Source organism: Dasypus novemcinctus, chromosome 7 (genome assembly GCF_030445035.2).
Source record: "Dasypus novemcinctus isolate mDasNov1 chromosome 7, mDasNov1.1.hap2, whole genome shotgun sequence".
NCBI classification, from domain to species: domain Eukaryota; kingdom Metazoa; phylum Chordata; class Mammalia; order Cingulata; family Dasypodidae; genus Dasypus; species Dasypus novemcinctus.
In genome coordinates, this window is record NC_080679.1 from 122,628,954 (window position 1) to 122,650,015 (window position 21,062).

Genomic DNA, 21,062 nt, shown 5'->3' on the forward strand with positions numbered 1-21,062 from the left:
TTGACTATACCATTCTACATTCCCACCAGCAGTGAATAAGCATTCCTGTCTCTCCACAACCTCTCCAGAACTTGTTTTCTGTTTGTTAATAGAGGCCATTCTAGCAGGTGTGAAATGGTATCTCATTGTAGCTTTGATTTCCATTTCCTTAAATGCCAGTGATGCTGAGCATTTTTCATGTGTTTTTCCACCATTTGTATTTCTTCTTTAGAAAAATATCTATTCAGGTTTTTTGCCCATTTTTTAATTGGGTCATTTGTAATTTTTTAATATTGAGTTGTAGGATCTCTTCATAAATCATGGATATTAGACCCTTGTTGGATGTGTGATTCACAAATATTTTCTCCCATTAATTAGGCTGCCTTTTTATCCTCTTCACAAAGTCCTTTGAACTGCAGAAGTGTTTAACATTGAAGAGGTCCTATTTATCTAGTTTTTCTTCTGTTGCTGTGCTTTGGGTATAAGATTTTAGAGACCTCTACCTACTACAAGGTCTTGTAGATGTTTCCCTACATAATCTTCTAAGAGTTTTATAGTCCTGGCTTTTATGTTTAGGTCTTTGATCTATTTTGAGTTGATTCTTGTATAGGGAGGGAGATAGGGGTCTTCTTTCACTCTTTTTGTTATGGATATCCAGTTCTCCCAGCACCATTTATTGAAGAGATAGTTCTGTCCCAGAAAAGTGGACTTGGGAGGCTTATTGAAAATCAGTTGACCTTAGAGGTTAGGGTCTATTTCTTTCTTTTTTTTTTTTTAATATTTATTTATTATTATTATTATTATTATTTTTTTAAGTACATTAAAAAATATATATGAGGTCCCATTCAACCCCACCGCCCCCACCCCCCACTCCCCCCACAGCAACACTCTCTCCCATCATCGTGATACATCCATTGCACTTGGTAAGTTCATCTCTGAGCATCACTGCACCCCATAGTCAATGGTTCACATCATAGCCCAGACTCTCTCACGTTCCATCCAGTGGGCCCTGGGGGGATCTACAGTGTCCCGTAATTGTCCGTGAAGCACTATCCAGGACAACTCCACGTCCCGAAAATGCCTCCACATCTCATCTCTTCCTCCCGTTCCCCACACCCAGCAGCCCCCATGGCTACCGTTCCCACACCCATTCCACATTTTCTCTGTGGACATTGGATTGGTTGTGTCCATTGCACACCTATGTCAAGTGAGGGCTTAGATTCCACATGGGTACTGGATGCACTCTTCCCGCTTCTAGTTGTAGACACTCTAGGCTCCATGTTGTGGTGGTTGACCTTCTTCAACTCCATGTTAGCTGAGTGGAGTAAGTCCAATAAGTCAAAGTGTAGGAGCTGAAGTCTGTTGAGGCTCTGGGCCTGGGTGTCATATTATCAGTCCAGAGATTCAAATCCCCTACATATATCTTAAACCCAGCACCAACTACAATTCCAATAAAGTAGCATGCAAGTCTTGTGAAAAGAGATCCCCTCTGAGTCCATTTCCAACACGCAGAAACACCAGCTCCAAAGAAGGGCCATCTGTCATGGCAGTGAACCCCTTCTGCCATGACCATAGAACCCGTGGGTCTCTTTATCCCTCAAAAGAACCAATACCTGGGGTTGTATCTACCTTATCTGTCTCTTAGACTCTGTTCAGTTGTACATAGGGGTATTCCTTCTGACAACCTCCAGACTCTTTTTTAGAGACTAACAGCCTTATAATCTCATTTCTCCTTTCCATTTCCCCCTTACATTAGGTCAAACCACTTCCCGAAGTCATGTTATTATATGTAGATAGGTATATTCTGCTGTTCCGCATTGAATCTTTAATTCAAGGTCATTTTCTAGTTGCTTCTTCAGCTGGTATGAAGAAGTGATCCCTCGGTGCCAGGGAGGCTCATCCCCGGGTGTCGTGTCCCACGCTGGGGGGAATGCATCACATCTACACGCTGAGTTTGGCTGTGAGAGTGGCCACATTTGAGTAACATGAAGGCTGTCAGGAGGAAACCCCCAGGCACAATGCTACTCTAGGCCTTGTTCTTATTGCAGGTGCATAGGCTCAAAAGTGTAGCCATTAGTATCAAGAGCCCACTGTTGGGCCCTCCTTCCTTCCTGGTTTTTGCCGTTGCACCTGGAGGATTGCCGCTGCTCCCCCAGGGCCCACAACAGTGACCCCCCGGCCAGGAGCCCAGTACCCCCCCAGCTGTTGTTTTTAATTGTTTCCACTATGAGTATATATAGACATTACCATATACCCTGGGCATATGCCCTGTATAACTCCCTGTCAACCATATATATCCTGTCAATAACATCCCATATCAGTATTCCTCTGCTGCCATTGTTGAACCACTCTGTGATCCAAAACTTCCCGTAAAGTGAATCCCAACATAATGTCAGCTTCAGAAGATTCTTAGATCACCAAAATTCATATATACAATATACAGTATTTCCCCAGATCCACCATAAAACCTTTTCCCTTCCACAGCAATAATCTTTTAACTTATTCATATCATATTTCCTGAAACTGATGTACAGATTCCGAAACTATAGTTTTCAAACAAAGTAACATTTGTGCTTACTATGTGGTCCATACTTTAGGTTGTACAGTTTTCTAAATTTTTTAGTTATCCTATGTTTTGTCTTATGGTTTTCATTATTAGTCTGTCGTCCCCTATATGTTTTTGGTGTAATATTAGCTGTTTTATATTCATCCTCGTGTACTCTCATATAACTCCTCTTTTGCCCCCTTATTTACCTTTGTTCCATCCATTGCACGTCCATTTTCCCCTCCCCTTAGGGCCCACAACGCCTGCCAATCTAATGCCCTGGGAGCCGTCCTTTCTCACGACAGATACAGTTCTCTCTATTCGTCGGCATTAGGCTTCCCCAGGATATGGGTCCACCCCACCCAATGGTAGAACCCACCTTGGCAAAATGAGCCTTCAGCTATTCCCTCCGGAGCCCTCCCGCATCAGACCATACCCCCTGAGCGTCCTAACCAGGTAACCCTCCTACTTATACTTTGATACGTTTTACTCAACATTTAGTTCTCAATGAACTTCTGGCACTCTCCCATGTTTGTATGTTGCCCCTCCCTCCCACCTATTTCTTGGACCATATTACCCCTCTTCCCATCCCCAGCCCCCCTCAAACCCAGAAAACCCCACCCGAAGGTAACCCTTTGCCCCCATTTTGTCCCTTCTTTGTGCTCATACTTACCCCCAGCTCATCACAGATTCCACCCCTACAGACATTAACTCACATCCTTCCTCCACCCCCCGATTTCCAGTAAGCCACTTTTCCAGACTCTAGCTCTCTGAGGCAGTTAACTTATTTCATATCATTGAGGTCATATAGTATTTGTCCTTCAATGCCTGGGTTGCTTCACTCAACATAAGATTCTCAAGGTTCATCCATGTTATCACGTGTGATTGTAGTGTATTGGTTCTTACAGCTGAGTAGTATTCCATTGTGTGTATATACCACATTTTATTGATCCACTCATCTGTTGATGGACTTTTGGATTGATTCCAACTTTTGGCGATGGTGAACAATGCTGCTATGAACATTGGTGTACATATATCGGTTTGTGTCCTTGTTTTCAGATCTGATGGGTATATACCCAGCAGTGGTATTGCTGGGTCATATGGCAAATCTATGGATAATTTTTTGAGAAACTGCCAAACTGTCCTCCAGAATGGTTGGATCCTTCTGCATTCCCACCAGCAATGGATGAGTGTTCCCCTTTCTTCACATCCTCTCCAGCATTTGTATTCTACTGTTTTTTTCATGGCTGCCAATCTTATGGGAGTAAGATGGTATCTCATTGTAGTTTTGATTTGCATTTCCCTGATAGCTAGGGATTTGGAGCATTTTTTCATGTGCTTTTTAGCCATTTGTATTTCTTCTTTGGAGAAGTGTCTGTTTAAATCTTTTTCCCATTTTTTAAATGGGTTGTTTATCTTTTTGTTTTCGAGATCTATGAGTTCTTTATATATGCAAGTTATAAGTCTCTTATCAGATATATGGTTGCCAAATATTTTCTCCCATTGTGTGGGTTCCCTTTTTACTTTCTTGACAAACTCCTTTGAGGTGCAGAAGGCTTTAATTTTGAGGTAGTCCCATTTATCTATTTGTTCTTTTGCTGCTCATGCTTTTGGTGTGATATTCATGAAGCCATTTCCTATTACAAGGTCCTGTAGATGTTTCCCTACACTGCTTTCTAAGGTCTTTATGGTCTTGGCTCTTATATTTAGGTCTTTGATCCATCTTGAGTTGATCTTTGTATAAGGTGTGAGATGGTAATCCTCTTTCATTCTTCTACATATAGCTATCCAGTTCTCCAGGCACCATTTGTTGAATAGGCCATTCTCTCCCAGTTGAGAGGGTTTGGTGGCTTTATCGAATATTATATGGCTATATACATGAGGTTCTATATCTGAACTTTCAATTCGATTCCATTGGTCTGTGTGTCTCTCCTTATGCCAGTACCATGCTGTTTTCACTACTGTAGCTTTGTAGTATGTTTTGAAGTCAGGAAGTGTGATTCCTCCTATTTCGTTTTTCTTTTTCAATATGTCTTTGGCTATTCGGGGCCTCTTTTTATTCCAAATAAATTTCATAGTTAGTTTTTCTAGTTCCTTAAAGAAGGCTGTGTTGATTTTTATTGGGATTGCATTGAATGTGTAGATCAGTTTTGGTAGGATAGACATCTTAATAATATTCAGTCTTCCTATCCATGAACAGGGAATCTTCTTCCCTTTATTTAGGTCTTCTTTGATTTCCTTGAACAATCTTGTATAGTTCTCGATGTATAAGTTTTTTACCTCTTTAGTTAAATTTATTCCTAAGTATTTGATTTTTTTATTTACTATTGTGAATGGTATTTGTTTCTTGATTTCCTCCTGATCTTGCTCATTATTGGTGTATAGAAATGCTACTGATTTTTGCGCATTGATCTTATAACCTGCGACTTTGCTAAACTCATTTATGAGTTCTAGGAGCTTTGTTGTAGATCTCTCAGGGTTTTCTATATATAGGATCATGTCATCTGCAAATAATGAAATTTTGACTTCTTCCCTTCCAATATGAATGCCTTTTATATCTGGTTCTTGTCTCAGTGCTCGAGCCAGTACTTCCAAGACAATGTTAAATAGGAGCGGAGACAATGGGCATCCTTGTCTTGTTCCTGATTTTAGAGGGAAGGATTTCAGGATTTCGCCATTGTAAACAATGTTGGCTTTAGGTTTTTCATATATACTCTTTATCATGTTCAAAAAGTTTCCTTGTATTCCGATCTTTTGGAGTGTTTTTATCAGGAAGGGGTGCTGTATTTTGTCAAATGCCTTTTCTGCATCTATAGATATAATCATGTGGTTTTTTTCTCTCAATCTGTTTATATGGTGTATTACATTGATTGATTTTCTTATGTTGAACCATCCTTGCATACCTGGAATAAATCCCACTTGGTCATGGTGTATAATTCGTTTAATGTGTTGTTGAATACGATTAGCAAGTATTTTGTTAAGTATTTTTGCGTCTAGGTTCATTAGAGAAATTGGTCTGTAATTTTCCTTTCTTGTGATGTCTTTGTTTGGCTTTGGTACTAGGGTAATGTTGGCATCATAGAAGGAATTAGGCAGTGTTCCTTCTGTTTCGATTTTTTGGAATAGTTTCAACAGGATTGGTGTTAGTTCTTTCCGGAATGTTTTGTAGAATTCACCTGTGAAGCCGTCTGGCCCTGGGCTCTTCTTAGTTGGGAGATTTTTAATGACTGATTCTATCTCTTTGCTTGTGATTGGTTTGTTAAGATCATCAATTTCTTCTTTCGTCAGTATGGGCTGCTTATGTATTTCTAGGAATTTGTCCATTTCCTCTAAATTGTCATTTTTGTTGGAATATAGTTTTTCAAAGTATCCTCTTATGATAGTCTTTATTTCTGTGGGGTCAGTGGTGATTTCACCTTTCTCATTTCTTATTTTGTGTATTTGCATCTTTTCTCTTTTTTTCTTTGTTAGTCTCGCTAAAGGTTTGTCAATTTTGTTGATCTTCTCAAAAAACCAGCTCTTGGTCTTGTTTATTTTTTCAAGTGCTTTCTTATTTTCTATTTCATTTAGTTCTGCTCTTATCTTTGTTATTTCCTTCCTTCTTCTTCCTGTTGGGTTACTTTGTTGTTGTTTTTCTAATTCCTTCAAATGTGCAGTTAATTCTTCAATTTCTGCTCTTTCTTCTTTTTTGATATATGAATTTATGGCTATAAATTTCCCTCTCAGTACCGCTTTTGCTGCATCCCATAAATTTTGGTATGTTGTGTTATCATTATCATTTGTTTCAAGGTAGTCATTGATTTCTTTTGAGATTTCCTCTTTGACCCACTGTTTTTCTAAGAGTGTGCTGTTTAATTTCCAGTTTGTCGTGTGAAGTCTGGGTCTCTGTCCCTTGCAAATTTCCAGCTTGACTCCACTGTGGTCAGAGATATTGTTTTGTATGATTTCGATCTTTCTGAATTCATTAAGCCTTTCTTTGTGGCCTAGCATATGGTCAATCTTGGAGAATGTTCCATGTGCGTTTGAGAAAAATGTATATCCTGCTGTGTTTGGGTGTAATGATCTATATATGTCTATTAGTTCCAGCTCTTCTAATATACTGTTCAAATGTTTTGTTTCTTTAGTGATTCTCTTTTGAGATGTTCTGTCCAGAGTTGATAGTGGTGTATTAAAATCCCCCACTATAATTGTAGATGCATCTATTCTTTCACTTAGTTTTTCCAGCGTTTGCCTCACATATTTAGAGGCGCCCTTGTTAGGAGCATAAATATTTATGATTGTTCGATCTTCTTGACAAATTGTCCCTTTCACTAAAATATAGTATCCTTCTTTGTCTCTCACAATTGTTTCGCATTTAAAGTCTATTTTGTCTGATATTAATATAGCTACTCCTGCCTTTTTTTGGTTGTTGTTTGCTTGAATGATTGTTTTCCAGCCATTCACTTTCAATCTCCATGAGTCTCTGGGTCTAAGATGTGTCTCTTGTAGGCAGCATATAGATGGGTCATATTTCCTTATCCAGTGTCCCAGTCTGAATCTTTTGATAGGTGAGTTTAATCCGTTGACATTCAGTGTTATTACGTTTAGAGAGTTATTTATGGTAGCCATATTTTGGTTGGATTTGTGTTTGTTATATTTTGTTTGTATTATTTTATTTTCCCCTTCTATTTTTGTCTTTCTTGTTGCTTTTACACTCTCCTCCATCTCTGACTGTCCTGTTTTTTCCTTTCTTCCTGCAGAATTCCCTTAAGAATTTCTTGAAGGGGAGGTTTCTTGTTGATATACTCTTTCAGTTTCTGTTTATCTGTGAATATTTTGAACTCTCCATCACTTTTGAATGCTAGTTTAGCTGGATAGAGTATTCTTGGTTGGAAATTTTTTTCCTTTAGTACCTTGACTATATCATACCACTGCCTTCTTGCCTCCATCGTTTCAGATGAGAAATCAGCACTTAATCTTATGGAGTTTCCCTTGTATGTGATGGTTTTCTTTTCTCTTGCTGCTTTTAGAATTTTTTCTTTGTCTTGAGCATTGGATAATTTCACAAGTATATGTCTTGGGGTGGGCCTGTTGGGGTTTATGACCAGTGGAGTGCGCTGTGCTTCTTGGATATGTACATCTGTCTCTTTCAGTAGATTTGGGAAGTTTTCATTCATTATTTCCTGCAACACTCCTTCTGACCCCTTTCCCTTCTCTTCTCCTTCTGGAATGCCTATAATACGTATGTTTGAGCGTTTTGCGTTATCATTCAGGTCCCTAAGTCCTATCTGGGTTTTTTCTACCTTTTTATTGACCACTTCTACTATCTGTTTGATTTCCAATGCACTGTCTTCCACATCACTAATTCTCTGCTCTGCCTCTTCTAGTCTGCTGATATTTGCTGCAAGTGTATTTTTGATTTCTTGAATTGTGGTGTTCATTTCCATCATATCTGTTATTTTTTTGCGCATGTCTGCAATTTCCCCTCCAAGTGTTGTCTTCACGCTGTTAACCTCTTTCATTACTTCATCAAATTTGTCGGTGATAAATGTTCTGAGATCTTTCATTGCTTGTGCGAAGTCCTGCCCCCCTTCCTGATTTTCAGTTTGTTGATTGGATTCAGCCATGTTTTCCTGATTACTGATTTGGTTTGTAGATTTTTGTTGCTGTCTTGTCAACATTTTTTCTTGACGGGTTTAATCAGTTCCTTAGCTTCTTTGTCTAGTCTTGGAGATTAATTAGCTGTTGTTTTTGCGTAAGTGTTATATCTTCTCTTTGTCACTTTGTTCTTCTTATTCCAATTTCTTATTGCTAGTTAAGCTCACTTTAAAGGAAAGTATTAGTGCTGGGGAAAGTCAATTGTGTAAGGAAGGAAAAAGTGTGAAGTAGTATTGGTGATATATGTTTACAAAGCAACAATATGAGTTCTGGGAGGATGGAGGTTAGATCATGTAAATTGTGTAGAGTTATAGTAGTAGGAAAGTACCTATAATGAGGTAGATGACTGAATATGGGAGGAATGTGGTACGTACTAAGAGGCTATTGTTTTCGTGAGAGAGGGAAAGAGAAAAGAGAGGTAATAGTTTCAGGGATGAATACCAGATGGAAAACTAAACAAAGGTATTAGAAATTAAGAGTTAGACACTTTGTGGATCAAAGAAAGGGAGATGGAATATAGGAGAGATAGCAGATGGTGGAGGATATCAAGTTGTAGGGGAAAGGGGATAGTGTAGATAGGCTAAATCTATTCACAGAGAAATGAGGCAGTGGAGGGTGAGGAAACCCAGCAAATGTGAGGTATTTCCTGTAGGACCTATTGTATTGTTAAGTTAAAATAGTATAAGAAGAATATTGGGGACAAGAAAGAGAGGATTGAAAAAAAAAGAACAACAAGAACAACAAGAACAACAAAAAATAAAAAAAAAAAAAAAAACAAAGAACAGAAACCCCGCCGCCAGGCTCGGCTGGGCTCAGCTGGGCTCCGGTCCCCCGCCCGCCGCCCGCCGCGGCTCGGCTGGGCTCGGCCGGGCTCGGCCGGGCTCGGCTTTCCCGCCCGCCGCCTGGCGCGGCGCAGCGCGGCTCGGCTCTCCCGCTCGGGCGCGGCGCGGCTGGGCTCGGCTGAGCTCAGCCGGGCTCCGCCCCCCCGCCCGCCGCGGCTCAGCCGGGCTCGGCCGGACTCGGCTACCCTGGCCACCGCCCGCCGGGGCTCCGCGCGGTGCTAGCTGCCTCGGCTCCGCCTACCCAAGGAGGGAATCCTCCACACGTAGCTGGGATCTCCGTGTATATTTCACAGATGGATCCTCTCTGTTACCTTCCCTCCAAATCGATGTCCAGACACCTCTGGACCAGGAAAAATCCCGAAACAGCCGGTCCCAAAGAGTCTCCGATGCCTCCCAGCCGATTCCCCCCAGGAGCTAGTACCCGGGAAGTTCACTCAGCCGCCATCTTGCCTCCCCCTCCTGAAAAGTCCCAATTTATATCTTATAGACCAGTCCTTTCCGTTACCTTCCCACCAAATCGATGTCCAGACACTTCCTGCCCTGAAAAAATCCTGAAAAAGCCTGGTCCCGGAGAACCTCCAGCGGTGCCCAGCTGCCTCTTCCCAGGAGAGACGGCAAGGCAAGCTCACTCAGCCACCATCTTGCCGGAAGTCAGGGTCTATTTCTGAACTCTCAATTCCATTGATCAATGTGTCTATCTTTATGCCAATACCACGCTGTTTTGACCACATAGCTTTATAATATACTTCAAGGTCAAGAAGCTTGAATCTTCTGGCTTTGCTCTTCTTTTTGAGGACAGTTTTGGCAACAGGGGACCCTTTCCCTTCCAAATAAATTTGGCAATTGACTTTTCTCTTTCTATAAAATAGGCTCTTGATTTTGATTGGGATTGCATTGAATCTATAAATCAATTTGGGTGGAATTGATATATTTACAATGTTTAGTCTTCAAATTCATGAATACAGAATGTTCTTTCATTAGTTTAGTTCCTCTTTGATTTCTTTTAGCAGTGTTTTGTAGTTTTTTGAATACAGATTCTTTACATCCCTGATTAAATTAATTCCTAGATATTCGAGTCTTTTTGTTGCTATCGTAAATGGAATTTTTAAAAAAATTTCCTCCTCAGCTTGTTCAATTCTAGTGTATAGAAAGGCTACCAATTTTTGTGTGTTGATCTTATATACTGCCACTTTGCTGAGCTTGTTTAGTAGCTCAAGTAGCTTTATTGTAGATGTCCTGGGATTTTCTAAATATAGGATCATGTCATTTGCAAATAGTGAGACTGTTACTCCCTCTTTTCCAATTTGGATGGCCTTTATTTCTTTTTCTTATATAATTGCTCCTGATCTTAGAGGGTGTGATAATTTGAGATTATTTATGAATACCAAAAAGAGAAGGATTATGTATGTTTACAAAGTAATCTTTTCCTCTGGGTGTGAGGCCCTTTGATTGCATTAAATTCAGCGAGAGGCCTCTGATTACGTTTCCTTGAGAAGATCAACGTAGGTCTTCCGATTGGGCTACGTTAGCAAGCCCTAACTTCGGTTGAGTCCCCGCCCCCTTGGTGAGCCGATAAAAACTGACACTCACTCAGGCTGACACGGGAAGAGAGAGCTCTGTCAGTTTTGGTCCTGCGGCCCTGGGGAGAGATGAGCTTTTCATCTGATAGTTTGCAGCTGACCTTGGAAAGAAAGCCAAGACTGATACAGAAAGCTGGAAAGAAACGAGTCTCATGCCAGGAGAGAGAGAAAGCCCTATGCCAGCCTGCAGCTGAAAGAGGGGACGCGCAGAGCGGAAGGCTGAACCCTCACAGAGATCAGTGACCATCTTGCTTTGACACATGGTAACTGACTTTGGTGAGAAAGCAACCTTGAGCTGGACTCTTTAGGGCCTTGTAACTGAAAGCTTTTATCCCAAATAAATACTTGTTATAAAAGTCAAGAGATTTCAGCACCATTTCCACAGACAAATACAGAAGGAAACTTTCAACCTCTCCCCATTGAGTACAATGTTGGCTGTGGGATTTTCACACATGCCCTTTATTATGTTGAGTAACTTTCCTTCTATTCCTATCTTTTCCTCCTGAGATGGCTCCCCCAACTGTTTGCTCATTGTCTGTTGTTTTTTTTTTTTTCCTTTACAAGGCACCAGGAACTGAACTTGGGACCTTCCATGTGGGAGGCAGGCACTCAACCACTCGAGCCACATCTGCTCCCTGATCATTTTTTTTGCTCATCGTCTGCTCATTGTTTGCTCATTGCCTGCTTATTGTCTTTGTTTGTTGTCTACTCACTGTTTGCTTGTCTTCTTTAGGAGGCACCAGGAACCAAACCCAGGATGTCCCATGTGGGAGGCAGGCTCTCAACTGCTTGAGCCACATCCACACCTATACCTATCTTTTTTTTTTTTTAAAGATTTATTTATTTATTTAATTCCCCCCCTCCCCGGTTGTCTGTTCTCTGTGTCTTTTTGCTGCGTCTTGTTTCTTTGTCCGCTTCTGTTGTCGTCAGCGGCACAGGAAGTGTGGGTGGCACCATTCCTGGGCAGGCTGCACTTTCTTTCGCACTGGGCGGCTCTCCTTATGGGGCACACTCCTTGCGCGTGGGGCTCCCCTGCAGGGGGCACCCCTGTGTGGCACGGCACTCCTTGCATGCTTCAGCACTGCACATGGGCCAGCTCCACACGGGTCAAGGAGGCCCGGGGTTTGAACCGCGGACCTCCCATGTGGTAGACGGACGCCCTAATCACTGGGCCAAGTCCGTTTCCCTATTGTGGGCAGCTGCGAGCCTCCGGGAGGGTCGACGCGGATGGCCGGGTGAGCTCTCCGGACGGGGGCTGCCCCACGGTTAAAGGAGAGGAGGGGGGTCGGCACGAAGCCGTTGGGCCTTCGCTCTCTTCGCTCAGGCACGGGGGACGCGCGGTGCAAGCAAAAACACCACGGAGACGAGCTCTAGGCACAAGTCTGATTTATTGTAGAAGGGGACATGGTTTTATAGGGTCTAGGGATACGTAAAGGGACTTGATTGGTGCCGGCGGGTGCTGTTGCTTGCGTAGACGGTTACTGGACAGTAGGCGGTTACTGGACAGTAGGCGGTTACTGGACAGTAGGCGGCTAAGGGGTTAGGAGCAAGGGAGGGGAAGGGGAGAGTGTGGGCTGTCTAGATAACGGCTAGGCGGAAGACGGAGAAGGAGAGAAGGCGGGGCAGCGCCGGCTGCCAATACTGGGCGGGAAGGAGACGGGGACACCCTATACCTATCTTTTGAAGAGTTTTTATCAAGAAAGGATACTGAATTTTGTCAAATGCCTTTTCTGCATTAATCGAGATGATCATGCGTTTTTTTCACTTTGATTTGTTAATGTGGATTATTATGTTAATTGATTTTCTTATTTTGAATTACCCTTGCATACCAGGAATAAAACCCACATGATTGTGAGTATAACTGTTTTTATATGCTGTTGGATTTGATTTGCAAGTATTTTGTTAAGAATTTTTGCATCTATGTTCATAAGAGAGACTGGAAAGTAATTTTTTTTTCTTGTAGTGTCTTTATCTGGCTTTAGTCCTAGGGTGATGTTGGTTTCATAAAATGTATTGGGTAATGTTCCCCCCTTTTCAATTTTTTGAAAGAGTTTAAACAGGATTGTTAAGTCTATGTAAATGCTCAGTAGAATTCACCTGTGAAGCAGTCTGGTTCTGAACTTTCCTTTGTTGGAAGATTTTTAATGACTGATTCAGTCTTTTTGCTTGTGATTGGTTTGTTGAGTTCCTGTATTTCTTGTAGAGTCAATGTGGTTTGTGCATTTCTAGGAATTTGTCCATTTCATCTAGATTAATTTGCTTGCATACAATTTCTCATAATATCTTCTTATGATCCTTTTTATGTCTAATGGTGCAGTCATGATATCCCTTCTTTCATTCTGGATTTTATTTGTGTCTTCTTCCTTTTTTTGTTAGTCATGCTAAGGGTTTGTTAATTTTATTGATTCTCAAAGAATCATCTTTTTGTTGATTTTCTCTATTGGTTTTCTTGTTCTCAGATTCATTTATTTCTGCTCGAATCTTTGTTGTTTCTTTCTTTCTGCTTGCTTTGGGATTGTTTTGCTGTTCTTTTTCTAGTTTTTCTAGTTGTTCAGTTAGTTATTTGATTTTACTCTTTCTTTTTTAATATAGGCAATTAGGGCTATAAATTTCCTTGTCAGCACAGCTTTCAATGTATCCCATAGTTTTTTGTTTTCTTTTTTTAAAGATTTATTTATTTACTTTTTTTATTTGTATTTTTAAATTTATCCCCCTGCCCTGGATGGTTCTTTCATCTATCTGCTCATTTTTTGCTTGCCTTCTCCAGGAGGCACCAGTTACCGAACCCAGGACCTCCCACACGGAAAGCAAGTGCCCAATGGCCTGAGCCACATCCACTCACTGCAGGTTGCAGTGTCTGCTGGCTTGTGGCATCTGCTCATTTAGGTGTCTGCTCATTGGGGTGGTGTGGTGTCTAGCTTGTTGCAGTAGGTGTGGTCTCTAGTTCATTGCAGCAGGTGCGGTGTCTAGCTTGTTGTGATGGGTGTGGCATCTGCATCTTCTTTAGGAGTCACCAGGACCCAAATCCAGGACCTCCCATGTGGGAGGTGGGCACCCAACTGGTTGAGCCACATCTGCTTCTAACCATAAATTTTGATGTGTTGTGTTCTTGTTTTCATTCATCTCAAGGTACTTACCAATTTCTCATGTAATTTCTTCTCTGACCCAGTGATTAAGAGTATGTTGTTTAGCCTCCAAGTATTTGCAAAATTTCACCTTTCCCACCTATTATTGATTTCTAGCTTCATTCCATATGATCACAGAAGTGCTTTGTATAATTTCAATCTTCTTGAATTTACTGAGAGTCATGTTGTGGCCCAACATGTGGCCTCTCCTGGAGAAAGGCCCATGAGCACTTGAGAAGAATGAATTACCCACTGATTTGGGCTGCAATGTTCTGTATGTGTCTGTCAGGTCCAGCTCATTGTTCAAGTTCCCTGTTTCCTTGTTGGTTTTCTGTCTAACTGTTCTATCTATGGATGTGAGTGGGGCATTGAAGTCTCCAAGATGTCTATTTCTCCTTTCAGTTTTGACAGTTTGCATCATGTATTTTGGAGCACCCTGATTAGATGCAGAGATATTTATCACTGTTACTCCTTTCTGACAGATTGTCCCTTTTATTAGTATATAATGGCTTTCTAAATCTCTTATCATTTTTTTGCATTTAAAGTCTGTTTTGTCTGACACTGGTATAGTTAATCCTGCTTTCTTTTGTTTACTATTTTTGTGAAATATCTTTTTCCAACCTTTCAATTTCAGTCTATTTGCATTCTTGAGTCTAAGGTAAGTCTCCTGCACACAGCATATGGATGGTCCATGTTTTCTTATCAATTCTGTCAACCTATGTCTTTTGATTGGGGACTTTAATTCATTAACATTCAATGTTATTGCTGTACAGGCATTACTTCAACTATCTCATCCTTTGACTTTCTTATGTCATAACTTATTTTTGTCCATCTTTTTACCTTTTTGGTTACCCTTTCTGACAGTCTTCACTTCTACACTCTCCTCCAAGGCTCTCTCTCTTCTATTTTCTTTTCTGGCTTCAAAATTCACTTTAGTATTTCCTAGAGCTGGATTCTTGTTTGCAAACTCTCTTAGATTCTGTTTGTGAATATTTTAGGCTCACTTTCATAACAGATGCATATTTTTGCTAGATAAAGAATTCTAGGTTGGCAGTTTTTCTCTTTCAGTACTGTAATTACATCATACCATGCCTTCTTGCCTCCATGATTTCTGAAGAGAAATCTGCTCTAAGTCTTACTGGACATCCCTTGTGTGTGATATGTCACTATTCCCTTGCTGCTTTCAGAATTTTCTCTTTATCTTTGGCACTTGGCATTCTGCATATTATCTTTCTTGGGGTAGATCTATTTGGATTTATTCTAATTGGAGCATGCTCTCCTTTTTGGATACATATATTCATGTCTTTCATGAGAATTGGGAAACTTTTGACCATTATTTCCTCAAATGCTCTTTCTGCCTCTTTTCCCTTCTTCTCTCCTTCTGGAAATCCCATAACATATACATTGATTCTCTTCATGCTATCATTCAATTCCCTAAGCCTCTGCCCAATTTTCAAAAAATTATTTTCTCTCTCTCTTCTTTCTCTTCAATTTCAGTTGTTTTTTCCCTCTATATCACTGATTCTTTCTCCATGATTTCAAATATGCTGTTGTGTGCCTGTGATGGTTAGACTAATGTGTCAACTTGGCCAGGTAATTGTGCCAGTAGTGTGATGAAACAATCAGTGGCTAAGTATAATACAGGGACATTTATGGACTTTAATTGTCAGTGATTTGATTGTATACATGGCTGATTACATCTACAATCCATCAAGGAGATTGCAGTCAGCAATGAGTGACATTTTCCAATCAGTTGAATGCCTTAAAAGAGGAAGGGATTTCAGCATTCAGAGAGAATTTTCCAGTTTAGCTTTGGACACCATTATATCCTGGAAACTCATCAAGGACCTTTGTTGGAGCCCCTGGTTTGCAACCTGCCTAGGAATCTGGACTTGTGCATCCCCATAATCACATTAGAGAATTTTATAAAATCATATACTATTTACAGATATCTCCTGTTGATTCTGTTTCCCTAGAGAACCCTAATATAGTGCCTTTATTGTATTTTTAATCTCATTTATTATGTCGTTCATTTCCATTTAGCGCTGCTATTTTTCTATCCAAGATTTCAAACTTTTCTTTGTGTTCAATCATTGTCTTCTTAATATCTTTCATTTCTTTAGCCATGCTGTCCTTCAACTCCAGTTTTTGATTTAGGAGATTTGTATGAACCTCATTGATTAGCTGTTTCAAGTCCAGTCTCTCATCTGGAGCTTCAATTTGTTCATTTGCCTGAGTCATATCTTCCTTTCTCTTTGATGACTAGTGATTTTTTGCTGATGTCTAAGCATCTAATTCTGATGCTGAGTTAGCTATGATATTCAGTTTTTCTCTCTTGCCTAGGGATTTACTGTTATGTAGCTGTGTGCTACCACTGTTCTTTGACTCTTGGTTTAACGTGTTCTACATATTTAGGATTGTCCCTGTTTAACTGTTCAAAGCAGGACTAAGGACCCAGTAATGGGGTGTAGGACAGCTTCCAAGGGCCTTGGAGAGGGTGGCAGTAAAGGTTACTGCTTGCCTCTTTTTTAATTAATTAATTAATTTTTAATGTTTTATTTATTTCTCTCCCCTCTCCCCCACCCCCCATTGTCTGCTCTCTTGTGTCCATTCGCTGTGTGTTCTTCTGTGTCTGCTTGCATTCTCGGTGGCGCTGGGAATCTGTGTCTCTTTTTTTAATTGCGTCATCTTGCTGCATCAGCTCTCCATGTGTGCGGTGCCACTCCTGGGCGGGCTACACTTTTTTCATGCGGGGGCGGCTCTCCTTGTGGGGCACATTCCTTGCGCATGGGGTACCCCTATGCGCGGGACACCCATGCGCGTGGCATGGCACTCCTTGTGCGTGGCAGCTGCACATGGGCCAGCTCACCACACGGGTTAGGAGGCCCTGGATTTGATCCCTGGACCTCCTATATGGTAGGCAGATGCTCTATCAGTTGAGCCACATCTGATTCCCTATTTATTTTTTTTCCTTTTTTCATACATTTTTCTTCTCTGGTCAGCAGACAGCAATCTCTGGAAGACCTCTCAGCTCAGACACCAGGTGCTGGAGGAGAATGTATTCAGTGTCACTCCTCAAGTGGGTGGGCCGTGCAAAAGAAATGTCCTCAGTGCTCGCCAAGCCTCACAAATAAACTTTCTCAGAGGCTATTCTCCATGCTCGTTTCACCACTCCTTCCCTCCCTCCACCCCTTTGGGAACCAGCCTGGGGCAATAGGGTGTTCAAGAAGCAAATTATCTTTAACTCCCTGAGGGCTCTCAGTGTAAACAATGGTGTGGCCCCACCCAGCCTGGAAGTGGGTTTTATTGTCCAGCTGAGACTCCTTCCCTTCACCCATCTGGCTTCTGGGTGATATCTCACCTTCCTGGAGCAGCCTTCCAGACAGTCTCTGCCTGCCCTCTAGTTATTTTTTTCTGGGAGGGAAATGATCCCTTTGCCTCTCTAATCCTCTGCCTTCCCAGAACCTTCCTTCCTTTCTTCTCTATATATTCTAAGTAATTCACAATTTTTCTGGGGAACATTTAAATTATGTGACTTTAATTATATGATAATCTTAAAATATCAGTACAGTCATGATCTGGATCATGCTCACAAATACTTTATATCAGAATATTGCCACATGAGTTTACTTAAGATTGGCTCAGTGCTAAGTACTTCTGCAATTGTCTTAGGCTGTTGATTTTAAAAATACATCATTTGTTCCAAGTGAAGCCCAAAGAGTAGACTGCAAAAATGAGGGTTTAGTAAGGAGAAGTGGTGAGAGAATTGAGCCATCACAATACATAATATTAAAAGCACGCCTTTCTCAAAGTAATCTGTTCTATAGGAATCATTTCAATATTTATGGTGCACTTCAACTTCTACAAGACATCCTTTGCATTACTAAATTCAAACCTCGTTTTATGCTTTTGTTTATGTTTATTTCGATAATATTTTGGTCTTGCAGATTGTGACAGTTTCAAGCTATTTTATGAATCCCCAAAAGAAAAAGATTATGTTCTTGAACTAATCCATTCCTGGCGGTGTGGGCCTTTTTGACTGGACTATGTCAGTGAGGCCTAACTCAAATCGGGTCTCTATTCCTCTTACCAGAGCTTTATATATGTGAAGACACAGAGAAAGAAAGAAGGTGGCATCTCGATGATGCCACATGAGAGAAAGGGGAAAGTAGAGAGAGAGAGGATTCCAGGTTCACCTACAAATGAACTCAAGGAGATGAGCCCCCGGAGGTTTGAGAGAGGTCCTCGAGCCTGGAATCAGCAGAGCACAGACGCACAGAAAGGGGGCCCGAGGGGCTGGGCCTTGGAGCAGCTCAAGGCTGAGGAGATGAGCTCTGCCATATGCCTGATGACCACGTGGCAGGACGCCAGACCACCAGTAGTTGACTTTGTTGAGAAAGCAACTCAGAGGTGCCTTGATTTGGACATTTCATGGCCACAAAACTGTAAACTTTTGCCACAAATAAAATTCCCATTATAAGAGCCAACCCATTTCTGGTACTTTGTATCAGCAGGCCTGTAGCAAACTATGACACAGATGTACATGCCTTTAAGCTTAGGCATTTTCTACCTAATTTTATAAATTGGAACATTATAACTTTTAAAGTTTTAAGTGATTAAACCATTCAAGTCAAAACTAGGGGCAAATAAATTCATTTATATTTGGAAATACTATTCTAGGATATTTACATTCCATTTCTGAATGAACCATGTAGCATTCGTCTTGAAGAGCTTTTTAGCTAATATTTATTTAATTTGTATTCCGTGACTATGTATTATCTTCTAAATTTTCTATCTCTCCAGGGATAGTATGGAAAGTATCAAAAACTCATCATAATCATGAATTGACTGTATTTAATATTACTACAGATAATATAGCTTTGTTGACCTATTCAGATTTGACAGTTTCGGAGTTTGTTTTTTCCTGCCCAACCACTTAGGCATACACAGCATACATATTATGTGATACATGGTTTCAATTACCATTTTAGAATTAATGACTCCAGACATTCTTACCTGAATTTCAGATGCCCATTTCCAATGATCTACTTGACATTTCTACCTGAATATCAAACTTAATCAACCCAAAAGTCAATTATCTTCTTGATCAATAATGTTACTTACACTCGGTCTTTCAAATTTGACATTTTGAGGTCATCGTCCACTTTTTTCTTTGCCTCACCCTAACATAAGCAGTAAGCAAGTCTTGCTGATTCTCTTTTTGCCCCGTGCACCATCTCTCAGCTGGGCAATTGCCATAGCTGCCTACCAGATACCCTACCACCAGTTACCTTCCATACCAATCTAGCTAAAAATAGAAGAACATATTTTATTTAATTAAGAATTCTGGGTTAAAATATGCTCTGCCTATATGGGCCAGCCTAGTTCATTTAGTAAGACTTCTGCTTTACTATACTGTGAGTTTACTGAAGGCAGGGGTTGTTTCACTCATCTCTGCTTCCCCAGTGCTTAATAAGTTTCTAACTGGTGCTTAGTACAAGCTGTTGAATGTGGACAGGGCAATATTGGAGCACAGACTTTGAAATAGACAGACCTAAGTTTAATCTCCCCCTCTCTGCTGCTTTGTTGCTGAGTGACTTTGATCAAATTAACTTTAAGCCAATGATTCTCAACTTTGGCTACAAATTGGGATTACCCAAGGAATTTATTAAAAGGGCCCAGGTTCCCTCTTTAGACACTTCAGAATCTCTGGAAGGGTTAACAAAATCCAGCATCCTTTCTTGATACATCTCAGAACAGTAGGAATAGAAGGACACTTTCTCAATATGATAAAGATCATCTATGAAAAACCAACAACTAATATCATTTCAATGGTAAAAGGCTAAATGCTTTCCCACTAAGATCAGGAACAAGAATCTTTTCTGTTATTAAATATTGTATCAGAAGTTCTTGCCAGAGCATTTAGTAAGAAAAAGAAATAAAAGGTATCCAAATTGGAAAGGAAGAAATAAAACTATTTCTATTTGCTGATGACATAATCTTATATATAGAAAACTTAAAGGAATTCACAAGAAAACTATTAGAGCTAATAAACGAATTCAGCAAAGTGGCAGCAAAGCAAGATCAACACACACACAAAAATTGTTTTAAGCACTAGCAATGAACAACCTGAAGAGGAAATTAAGAAAACAATTCCATTTATAATAGCATTTAAAAGAAAAAAATATCTAGAAATAAATTTAACTAAGGATACAAAAGACTTGTATACTGAAAACTAAGACCTAAATAAATGACAGGACATCCCATGTTCACGAATTAGAAGAATAACATTGTTAATATGTCAGTATTACCCAAAGCAATATACAGATTCAATTTATTTCCTTATTAAAATTCTAGCAGCCCTTTTTGAAGAGCTTATAAAAGAGCTCAAACTTATATCGAACTGCAAAGGGCCCTGAATAGCCAAAATAATATTGGAAAAGAACAGGGTTGGGAGACTTCTCAATTTCAAATTGTATTACAAAGAGACAGCAATCAAAACAGTGTGGTATTGGTGAAAAGAGAGAGCTAAAACTATAAAACTCTGAGAAGATAACACAGGGGTAAATTTTTATGACCTGGGATTCAGCAATGGATTTTTAGATATGACACCAAAAGCATGAATAACAATTAAAAAAAATAGAAAAATCTGATTTCATCAAAAACTAAACCCTTTTGTGCCTCAGGAAATTATCAAGAAAGTAAAATGACAATCTACAGAATGAGAGAAAATAATTTCAAAATATATATCGGATAAGGGCATTATATGTGGTATATGTAAAGTATTTTTAAAATGAAACAACAAAAAGACAACCAAATTAAAAAATAGACAAAGGACTTGAATAGACATTTCTCTAGAGAAGATATTGAAATGGTCAATAAACATGAAAAGATGCTCAACATCATTAGCCATTCGGGAAATGCAAACTAAAACCACAATAATGTACCACTCACACCCACAAGTATGGCTATTATTAAAAAACAAAAACAAAAACAAAAAACAAACCAAAAAACCAGAAAATAATAAGTATTGGAAAGGATACAGAAAAATTCAAACTCCAATGCATTGCTGGTGGGAATGGAAAATGGTGCACCCACTATGAAATCAATATGGTGGTTCCTCAAAAAGTTAAATACAGAATTACCAGTTGACTCACTTTTAGGTAAAAACCCATAGAAAGGGGTTGCAAACAGATATTTGTATATCAATGTTTATAGAAGCATTATTCACTATAGCTAAGAGATGGAAACACCTGAAGTGTCCATCAACAAATGAAAGGATAAGCAAAAATGTGGTATGTACATACAATGGAATATTATTCAGCTATAAGACAAAAATGAGACATACAACATG